This window comes from Lactuca serriola, chromosome 4 (genome assembly GCF_051521515.1).
Source record: "Lactuca serriola cultivar US96UC23 chromosome 4, Lser_US96UC23_V15, whole genome shotgun sequence".
NCBI classification, from domain to species: Eukaryota; Viridiplantae; Streptophyta; class Magnoliopsida; order Asterales; family Asteraceae; genus Lactuca; species Lactuca serriola.
This window is the reverse complement of record NC_136411.1, coordinates 82347878-82360277: the sequence shown is the minus strand read 5'-3', so window position 1 is coordinate 82360277 and position 12400 is coordinate 82347878.

The window sequence follows — 12400 nt, the reverse complement described above, 5'->3', positions numbered from 1 at the left end:
CCTCACCCTACGGTTCAGTGTCAACAACCCACGACTATCATAGTCAAAAGAGGAAACCTGACCCACAATACGCTCGCTCTTCTGATGTTCCTCCTTCATAGCCTCCTGTTGGGCCTCTCAGATCTGCTCCAACAGTGGAGTCGCTACTATCTCTGATTGGGGCTGCCTTGCGGCTAAGAGCATCGACCACAACATTGGCCTTCCCCGGGTGGTAGAGGATCTGACAATCGTAATCCTTCACCAAATCAGCCACCGACGCTGCCTCATGTTCAGATTCGATTGATCCATTAGGTACCTCAAACTCTTGTGGTCCGTGTAAATGGTACATCGGACCCCATAGAGGTAGTGTCACCAAATATTGAGGGAGAAGACAACCGCTCCCAACTCTAAATCGTGCGTCAGGTAGTTTGCCTTGTGAGGCTTTAGCTGCTTCGAAGCGTAATCGATAACATGCCCTCTCTGCATCAATACCGTGCCCAACCCTGAGATGGATGCGTCATAGTATACCACAAAATTCTCCATGCCCTTGGGCTGGGAAAGGATCGGCACCTCGCATAGCCTCTGTCTCAAAGTCTCGAACGCTGCCTGCTGCTCAGGCCCCCATCGAAATACAATGACTTTCTTCGTCAGCCGGGTCAAGGGCACATATATCTTGGAGAAGTCCTGGATGAACCTCCGGTAATAGCATGCCAATCCTAGGGAAACTCTGAATCTCAGATGGAGACTTTGGAACCTCCCATCTCATCACGGCCTTCACTTTGGCCGGGTCGACCAAAATTCCGTTCTGGTTGACATGGTGCCCAAGGAACTCCACCTCGCGCAAACAGAACTCACACTTGGAGAACTTAGCATACAAGCTCTCCCTCCTCAGGGTATGCAACATCTCCCGCAAGTGCTCCTCGTGCTGCTCCTGCGTCTTAGAGTAAACCAATATGTCATCGATGAAAACTATCACAGACCGATCCAACATCGGTCTGCATACGCGGTTCATGAGGTCCATGAACGCGGCAGGAGCATTGGTGAGCCCGAAGGGCATCACCACAAACTCATAGTGGCCATCGGGAGTCCAGAAAGCAGTCTTCTGTACGTCCTCATCTCTGACCCTCATCGGATTGGTAGCCTGACCACAAATCAATCTTGGAGAACCAAGATGCCCCCTATAGCTGGTCGAAGAGATCATCAATCCTCGGGAGTGGGTAACGGTTCTTCACCATTACCTTGTTCAGCTCCCAGTAGTCTATACACATCCGATGCGACCCTTCCTTCTTCTTCACGAACAAAATCAGGGCTCCCCAGGGTGAACTGCTTGGTCTGATGAACCCCTTGTCTAACAGCTCTTGCAGCTGTGTAGACAACTCCTGCATCTCGGGAGGAGCCAACCAGTACGGTGCCTTGGCTAACGGAGCCGCACTAGGAACCAAGTCGATCCTAAACTCCACCTGCCTCTCCGGAGGTATCCTAGAAAAATCCTCTGGAAATACATCCGGATACTCTCGCACCACCGACACATCACTCACGGTCGCCTTACCCTCCTCCCGGGTATCCATGACGTAGGCGACATATCTGACGCAACCCTGCTGAAGGTAGCGCCTTGCCCCCACTGTTGAGCACAAGGCTGGCCCACGCTGTGGCCTCTCGCCCTGAATCACCAGCTCTCTCCCACTTGGGTTCCTGACCCGAACCAACTGCTGTGCGCAGTCGATCACTGCCCCATTAGGGCTCAACCAGTCTATACCGACGATGACCTTGTTCCCATGCAATGGTATGTGAATCAAGTCTACAAGGTAACGCTCCTCGAACAACCTCAAAACACAATCTCTAAAAACCTATGACGCTCAAACGGATCGGTCATCAACAATCTCGACCTCTAGAGGGCAATCCAACATGTCCGAAGACTCATGGAACCTCTTGCTAAGGGTAAGAGAGACAAATGATCGGGTAGCCCCCAAATCGAACAACACCTGAACTGGGATATAACGGGGGTCGTAGTGCTCGTCTTTTATGTCGGAAATGAGTGTCCATGCGTGTCAGAAATGAGAATTGTGTGTCAGAATCGAGTCACAACGTCAGAATCGAAATGCTCCTTATCGGAATGAAATTGTCGCTTCAAATTATATTCTGGATTTTGAAATTCAAAATCCCGATTCGGAACATATACATTCTGGATCCAATGAAATAGGTCGGGCCACCCGAAAAATAATCTGGAATTCGTTCCGAAACAACCCATTCTGAAATATGTGGTTATTTTGCAAAAAAGAAGATATTTAAAAAAAATAACCCAAAAAATTAGTTAGATTACTCAATTTCCCATACATTATTTGTGGAAATACCTTAACTTGTGCTTAATTTTTGAAAGAAAAAAAAAATTAGTGTTGTATGTTTCATCATTTTCTTATGTGACTCGTAATTTGGTGCAATTAATATATAGATATGACTGATATTTCATTATGGGTTTGCCAAGTAGCTAAGTCACGAGGTGCGTCGTTTTAAAAGATATATTATATCAATATTAATATTTTATTTATACAGAATTAAAAATTAAAAATTTTAATATTTTTTCTATGATTTTTTAATTTATATAATTTAGTTGTATATTACAAAAAAACTAAAAAAAAAGGAAAGAGAGTGATGGTGGAGATATATGTGGCGATTCATCGTGGCTTCACCACATCCAGGGTGTGGTGTTCCGGTGCGGTCAGAACCGGTCCATTAGCCTTTTAATGCCCATATATATATATATATATATATATATATATATATATATATATATATATATATATATATATATATATATATATATGCAAAACAACTAAACTAGTATACAAAAAGCTTGTAAAACAAATACACAATAATTTTTATATTCAAATAAAAAACTTGTAAAAAAGTATTCAATAATCTTTACAATCAAACAAAATCCATATCAAACCTATTTGTTTTATATACATAACAATTTAAGTTTTAGTAAACAGTATCCTTTACAAACAAGTACATCAGCTCACACATTTCATTAGACTCCATCTCCGCTTGAACAAGCTTCAACAAAATCATCTCATTTTTGCCACTTTTTCATATAAAATGTTACTACATTTGTTGTTCTTAGTCTTCTAGGTACACTTTGCTAAGCAAACATTTTCTATTACAGTTAAGATGAAAAAACTGAATGATGAAGTTACCATGGAAGTAAAATCGATACCTGCTAATCGATGAAATCAATACCTGCTGACTGATTAAATCACATTGACGTCCAGACTTTTCTTTGGAGTTTTTTCAAATCGATAGTGGTGATGCTTATGAAATCCATTTCTGCTGGCTGATTAAATCACCAAAACAATTCTTTCAATCTAACTAAGAATCAAACCATGATTAAAACTCCCAATAAGTCAAGCCCAAACTAAGAGTTTGCAACCATGAAGTAATGCATTCCATAATGTATATATGTTTGAGTAACAATAAATAAAATCAAGCCGAATATACATGTTTGGGTTTCAAATCATGGTGGATTAGAAACATGATGCTTACAAAATTCAGATTAGGCTAGTAATCAACATGCATAAATCAAGTGAGTAGTATTAAAGAACACTCCTCAACCATTTAGCCGTTCATCCTACTATTCAAATACCTAGGATTATGAAATAACAAGCAAGAAATAAACACTTTAGAGCGCTATGTAATGACTCATATGTAAGAATTTATGAAAGCAGAATATGATATTTTGAGAGAGAGCTATCTAATGTAATGAATAATCGGTTCTTACTTCATATCGAAGAGATCGATCACTTGAAAGGGCATTGAAATCAATGGGTGTTTCGTTCCCCAATCGACATCGTATTGGCGTTTCTAGGCGTCGCTTGAGTTTTGGGCTAATTTTTATAGGCTAATATCATACATATATTATTGGATTGGACTAAAATTGTGCCCTTATATTTTTACTGCCATGGGCCTTAACCCAACTCGCTCATGTATTAGTTCGGGCCTGGGTGGAGTGAAATGTGCAGGTCACCCTCATCTCATTGTACGGTTCGATTAAGTCTTTGATTGAAATTATTTAGGTATTTTATTTTTTTAAATGGTTAACCAATTATGCTTCTATATTGATTTATTTATTTTAACTCACATAATTTGTAACTTTGTACGGATTCGACTAAAGATAACTGACATCATACTAAAATAATACTAATTAATATTTTACAAGTGACCGAAATGTTTTATGAATAAAAGTTAACAGTAAGTTGGAAATACAAAACATACAAATAAAGATAACCAAAGAAATAAAACAAAACGATGTATTACAAAATAATTAAGATTCGACACAATTGAAATATCTCATCAAATCAAATCTCCAATCCGACTTTTACTATGGTTAACCGTCCTTGGGAACTCCCGATGCAACAATAAAGGATTTGGATTAACACCAAAAGTTCAAATTTTTATTTTATTGTGATTTTGGTCCAAAATATTTTTAAAATATCTAACATGATAGATTTACCCATGAATTTTTTTCCCATTTTTTTATTAATTTCATATTTTTCTGATTAAAGTTAAATAAAAAATATAACTCTAGACTACTCCCTCTCCCTCCCTCCCTCCCTCCCACTCACTCTCTCTCTCTCTCTCTCTCTCTCTCTCTCTCTCATTACCCTTGTCGGAAAATATAAACTCGGATCTGAACAAAATCAAAATTTTGGAAACACCCCAGGGTGTGGTGGTGGAGATTTATGCAGTGATTCATCGCGTCTTCACCACATCCAAGGTGTAGTGTTCTTTGTGCGGTGAAATGTGCAGGTCACCCTCACTCCAGTGTACAGTTTGATTAAGTCTTTGGTTGTAAATTTTTCTGATATTTTACTATTTTAAAAGGTTAACCAATTCTCATTTATGTTGCTATATTGATTTATTTATTTTAAATCACATAATTCGTAACTTCTTACGGATTCGAATAACGATAACTGACATCATACTAAAATAATATTAATTATTATTTTACAAATGAAAGAAATATTTTATAAATAAAAGCCATAAGAAAGCTAGAAATACAACATATACAAATAAACAAAACAAAACAAATAAAACAAAACGTTTTACCATGGTTAACCGTCCTTGAGAACTCCAGATGCAACAATAAAAGGCTTGGATTAGCACCATATATCCAAATTTTTCATTTTGTTGCAAGTTTTGAAAGGTACAGTATGCTCAAGAATCATATTAAAGTGATGTTGTTAAATAACATATGATACTAATGGGTCAGACTACCATCTTCATACAATTGATTATTTATTAGATATAAATTTTACTAAATATTCAATAAAAACTATTATAATTAAATTGAAAATTATTTATTTCATGGAAATAATAATTTTTATTAGCAGGTAATATTACATAATTCATATGGTATGAATTAATAAGTCATGCATAACTTTTTGGATTAGTTGAAACCCTTTTGTCTTTTACTCAAAAGACAAAGTTTATATTTTATAAACCTTGAGTTTATAAAATTTAAACAAACTTTCCTCTTTTTATATAATTTTCGGAAATTGATGAAAAGAAAGAAAGACGTGAGCTTTCCATTAGTTTATTCAAAAGAAATGAAACATGAGAGACATGTTTATGATATGGGGACATATGTGCTTACAGTTTTAAGACCTAATGGTTAATATTTTCACTTTATGCATATAAATAAGTGGCTTGCATTCTTAAAATGTTCATCATTTCTTTCCTCTTAAAACCGTAACATGCTTAGAACATGTTACTCTCTCCCTTTTGTTCTTTTTTTTTTCAAGAATACTTGCATCTTCATGCCTTCTTTAAGTTCATATTGGTTATGAACTTAAAACTTAAGGGTTTAAGAGTTTTGGACTATCATCTACTTCAAGTTGAGTCATTGTTGGTAAGGTTTCACATTCTTCATCAACATCCAAGCCTCCCAAAAGGACCCAAAGAACTATAAATGTTGTTATTTCTTTACCTCTTCTTTGGTTGGTATTTTAATCTTTCTATAACTTGCAAGAAGATTCTTGGTGGGTATAAAATGTTTAGGTTATTTCAAAAATTAGAGTATTCTGTTGCCATTGTAAGAGAAGAGGGTGGAGTAGGGATAATATTTTATTTTATTCACAAAAGTAATTAAATAAAAAAATTAAAAAGGAAAAAAGTGAAGGAAAAATTATCATTATAAAAAGGTTCAAAACAAATTACACCAAACTCGTAACAAAATAAAAAGTTTGGACCTCTGGTGCTAGTCCAAACCTTTTTGGACTAAACTGTCAATTTTCATCTAACCATAGGAACCATTTGTGCAGTTTTGTCAAACCTCAACCATAAATAGCAATATACTTATACAAATTATCAAAAAATACACCAAACCTATATGAAGCCCACAAAATAACAATGGACTTTCTGAAGGTAAATTTGTAAAAGCATAAAAGGGCAACTACTATAATTTTTGTTATGTTTTTTAATTATACACAATCTTATAAATAAGTAATATATATATATATATATATATATATATATATATATATATATATATATAACTTTAAGTCCCTAATCTGCCTGTGTATCAATCAAATCCGTTTGATGGTGCGGAATCTCAATCAAACGGATGATGTCAAATCAAATAAAAGAGAAGGAGAAGAAGAATAATATGAATCTCTGTATGAATTGATTAGAATTAAAGTTCCAGATACAAAAGATTCACACACACACACGTTTCTCTCTCTCTGGCCGTAAACTCCTTCTAGTTCATCCATCTGATCCTCACACCCTAACACCTATATTTATACTTGGGAGTATGGGCTTACTGAACTTGGGCCGCAAATGGGTTTACGGCCGTAAGGTGTTTACGGCCGTAAACTCAACCGTAAACATGAGCGTAAACTCCAAAAATATTACAGAAAAATATAATTTCCCAGAAAAGCAAAGTATAAACCATATTTTAACCCAACAATCTCCCCCTTGGTTTATAACTTTCTTTTCTTAATTGACCCAACAAGCTCCCCTAAGAAGTAGTTGGCTTTTCTTGTTAATCTTCAGTTGGAGATTGGCTTCAGCGTTTATCTTCGATGACTTCACAACTTCAAGATGTACTTGATGAATCTTCAATGAATGACTTCATCTTGAGCACTTGAAGTTTTCTTCAGAATTTGGCATTGAACGCACTTTGGGTGGGGAGGCTTGACGTACTGATTCTTGAAAAATGACGCTTTCAGCTTGAGAATCTTCAGAGAGAACTTCAGAGAGAAATAATTTTCTGGATCACTTCAGCAGGTACAATGATAGCATCAGACTGATTGAGGAGGCTTCAATGCAATCCGTCACATAATCTTCAATTTCTGCTTCACCTTGCTTCTGGGGTTGAAGGATTGAATGTTGAAAGAATAATCTTCATCTCTTGCTCCTTCGAATGTGAATTCTTCGATGCTCACAGATGAAGCATTGGCTTAGAAATCTTCAACACAAACTCCATGAGTCTTATCAATACCTGAAATCACTTTTCAAGACAAAACAAAACTAAAAGAAAACTTAAAACAGAAACAAAACAGAAATAACACTATTTTTGGATTTTTTTTTTAATTTTCTGATTTTTTTTTGAATTTTTCTGATTTTTTTTATTTTTATTTTTTTAATTCTCCCCCTAATATTTAAATTAGAAGAAACTATGAACAAATTTAACAAAAATAAAATGATATCTAACTTTAAGAGTGATTTGGGATCAAAGTTTTTAGACAATCTTAATCCACTTGTCGGTACCTTTCATATTCACATCTTTGTCTAGTCAATCCTCAGTATTGTGGTCTACTTAAACACGAAACATTTGTGACAAGATTTGGACAATTTACCAATGACATGATACATGCATATATCTAATTATAACTTTATTATCATGATTGGCCCTAATTCTTAAATAGATTTTTCTTATGACCATTTAACTGACTACAACCAGGGATATTGTTGTCCACCTAAATCGAGCAACGAGATCTACAGAAAATTTGTATGTGTTCAATTTTAAGTGTACTAGAACGTGTTTCCCACTTCCTGATATGCCCCAGCCATCAAGAACATCCAGAGTACTCCTTACACCGGGTGAGCAGACAACCATTCAGAGAGAGGATAGATTCAGAATTCTATTACTAAATGTTTCAGAGGGGTTGAGAAGTAGAAGGTTGCATATGCTGTGTACCAGGTCGGATTAGAAGTCACGCAAAGGAGACAGCATATGGCTAACAGATGAAAGGAATTTCATATATATAGCCTGTAGAGAAATATAGTTACATATGTTGTGTACCAGGTCGGATTGGAAGTCACGCAAAGGAGACAACATATGACTAACAGACGGAAAGAAAGAAAATGATATTCTACAGACCTAATTTATCGGAATTTACCAGTCGCCCCATCCAACCGGAATTAAGGACAAAATCCGCACATCGAGGAAAAGTGAATCCACAGTTCTAGATACGGGTTATTTAATGTGACCGGTAGATTCCCATGTATATCTCCTTGCTCAACCTATCCAAGCGTCGTGACATCAGGTTAAACGGATCTAGCTAGCTCAAAGTTTGTCAAGTCCTTAAATTCATTAGGTTCAACTCTCCTAATCAAGTCCATTTAAAATCTTTCATGCCTACCAGTGCATCGAACACAGAGCATAGACGATTCAACTTAGGTACATTACGCCGATTCAGATTGCCCGTTATCACTTGCTAATTTCATTTCCCAAAACATCTCCTGCAAGCACATTCCATTAACACCATATTTTTTATTTTCTGATTTTCTAATGTTTTTTTTTAATTTTCTAATTTTCGTTTTGTTTTTATTTATCCCCCTAAATTTGTGCATAAGAGAGAAACGAAAGTAAATGCGCAAATTTAGACTATCCTAAAACAAAAATTAGTCTTTAAAACGAATCAGCTTAAGAAAAACTCAGGAGTATAGAGAAGAAAACTCAAACCGTAAGTCACTGATTGAATTTGCATCTAGAAGGTCTGAGAACAGCAAGCGTAATCTCAGAACAGATCCGAAAATTCTTCATATTATTAAGCACTAACCCCATGAGTGATCCCTTCCTTTCTTCCCTTCCCACAAAGGACACATACTCTCAAATAATGTACTGAGTGTTGTACAGTTGAGAGATGTCCCCTATCATGTGCCCGGAACAGCCACTACCAATAAACCGAAGTCTGATGATATGCCTCCATAGCTGCTCCGACACAGAGCGGGATTAATTAGTCTTTGGAACCCAGTCCATTTTGAAACTGGATCGACCTTTGTCATCAACGCAGGGTACTCTCTCCCATGACATATCCTGTTTATCACAAACATAAGACGATGAAATATTAGAGTCATTAGAAGATTTGGGAGTTTTCACCTTTGGTACCCATCTATATTCGGGTTTAACCCATTTCTTGTTCGATCCGATGGGTGCCTCGGCACCTGCTTTTGAACGTGAAGCCGGCTGCCGAGATGACTTTGACCTAACCGGTCTTGGCTTCCCAGGAGCATCTCTTGAACTAGACTTCTAGGCCAACATTCCCCTCTTGTTCTTAAGAGTTGGATGCTTGGCCTTGTGGGTTTGATTCTTGGCCTTCTGCGCGTTCCAGTCACCATTGTCTGAACGTGACCTGCAAGGTTTCTTTTGAAGTATCTCCCACTTGACGCGTTTTTCCATCCTTGTGCATAGTAGGGAACGTATGCACGATTAGGACAATTTCTGACAATGTGTCCAGGTGTTCCACAGTGAAAACAAGTCTTTTTCTTCACTGTGAAGTTATTTATTCCTGCCCCTAGTGGCGTATCCTTGCCTTGTCTCTTATTGATCCCAGATGCACACTTGTAATAGGCACTCTTTTGCGCTGGAATTGGAGGCCTATATTTCTCAACGGCAGGTTTGTTAGGAGCAATAGAATTTGAAACAACAGATTCTGAGTTCAGAGAGTCATTGGTTTGTTCAATAGTGCTCTCCTTGTTCTCATCTTCTGCTACTTTACCTGCACATGAAGTAGAAACATTAGTATTTTCAACCTGAATAACTCCTCCTGACACAAATCCAGCTCGTTTTCCATATCGAAGATGTGGCTCCCTGTCAGTTTCGTCCTGTGTCATAGGGATGGATGTGTAGTTATGATTATAAGTAGAAGGTACACTATCATACTCTAGACCCTTGTTTTGATTTTCTTTGAATTTTAATTGGGTTTCATATAAGGACTCGACTGTCTGACTTGACGCAGTATAATTTTTGAAACTGACATCTGTTTTTCCACACTTAATTTTTAAAGCGTCAAGTTCTTCAGTTACAGCAGCAAGTTGTCTCTTAATATAATCATAATTTTCACACTTGTTGCTATACTCTTCCTGAAGCTTCCTAAAGTCTTTGGTTTTTGCTTCTAATTCAGCCTTCAGGGGTTTCTGTCCTTTCCTAAGTTGATATCCTTCATATCTCAGGTCCTTAACTTCTCTTTTAAATAAATCAATTTGTTCCCGAAGAAATTTAATCGTAGCTTCACAAGCTGGAGTACATGTAACTTCAGTGACCGGAATGTTTTCAGAACTCATTGTTTCTCTACACTTCAAGCATCAAGTTTTTGAATTACATCAGCAAGACTAAAATGATTGAGATCTTTTGTCTTCTTGATGATGGCCACGTTCATATCCCACGATTTCGGAAGTGAATTCAATAGCTTTTTGTTTATCTCAGATTTGGACAAGAAGATCCCAACTATATTCATCTCAGTAGTGAGTGTAGTAAATCGCTGCAACTGAGTTTCGAGGGTTTCTCCAGAGATATAATCGAACATGTCGAAGTTTTGTCTTAACATCTTTTGACGACTCTCTTTCATGTTTTTAATTCCCTCGTAAACTTCAAAAACTATTAAAAGCACAACTAGAACTTAAAAGTCAAACTTAAATTTAAAAATGCCCTTTGATTATAAACCTCAAAAATCAACCTTAAAAGTCAAATTTAAAAAGTAAAACTCAAAAGTCAAACTTGAAAAGTCAAACCGAAAAGCTAAATTTGAAAATTTAAAAGTTAAACGAAAAAGTCAAAGTTTAAAGTCAAAGGTCAAACTTGAAAGTCAAAGTCAAAATTTAAGGTCAAAAGTTAAAAAAAAATAACAGTCATAAATTAAAATATAATTTTATTTATTAATTTTAATTTATTTATTTATTATTTATTTATTTATTTATTTTTATTTTGGATGAAAAAGGAATTTAAAATTAAAAGAAATTGAGTTTTTGGGTTAAAAGTGTCAAAATTCGAAAGTTAGAAGCGAGAAGAAGTCTATTTGAATAAAAATCAGAAGAGTTGAATCATCAGGTGGCCTAGCTGAGTTGGTAAGGCGCAGAGGTAATGAACCGGAGGTCCCGAGTTCGAACCTCAGCTCCTCTGAATCTGTCCGCCCCTTTCTTCTTTTTTAATAGACTTCTGTGAAGACTGCTTCCTGCGAGGCCGAGGTGCGAGCCCGTAAACCGAAGAACGCAAGCTCGGACCAGCCGTGAACTCCTCGGAATGCAAACACCGGCCGCTATCCTCCAGCGACCGTGAACAGTTTCCGGCTGTAAACTCCGGCCGTGAGCTCCGAAACCCTAGCCGCCAGCCGCAAACTCCAACCAAAAACACCGATTTTTCGACTTTGAAGCTCCAAAACTCGATCAAAAACCTTTTTTTTATGAAAAACACGAAGAACAAACCCCCCCGTTATTTTTACGAGATCTATCCAAAAACGCAAGAATATTTCGAAAATAAGATCAAATTATGCCCCAAATCTGACAAAATTGACTGATACAACTTGGCTCTAATACCAATTGTAAGTCCCTAATTTGTCTGTGTATCAATCAAATCCGTTTGATGGTGCGGAATCCCAATCAAACGGATGATGTCATATCAAATAGAAGAGAAGGAGAAGAAGAATAATATGAATCTCTGTATGAATTGATTAGAATTCAAGTTCCAGATACAAAAGATTCACACACACACGTTTTTCTCTCTCTGGCCGTAAACTCCTTCTAGTTCATCCATATGTTCCTCACACCCTAAATCCTATATTTATACTTGGGAGTATGGGCTAACTGAACTTGGGCCGCAAATGGGTTTACGGCCGTAAACATGCTCCAAAAATATTACAGAAAAATATAATTGTCCAGAAAAACAAAGTATAATTGCGGATATCGTATGCTATTAGAATTACTAAGAGAATAAGTTGTTTAGATATGCGAATACGTTCAACCTTACAAAAATATCGTCATTTTCATGCATTCTCGCTAAGTATTATTTATTTTTGTTATCACACATCGTTTTTCACTCATTTTCATTCTAACAGAATACAACCCAATAAACATTCTGACAACATTCTGACAGAAATGATAATAACAATAATAAGTGTATAATAACCTTATATGCGATTTAATT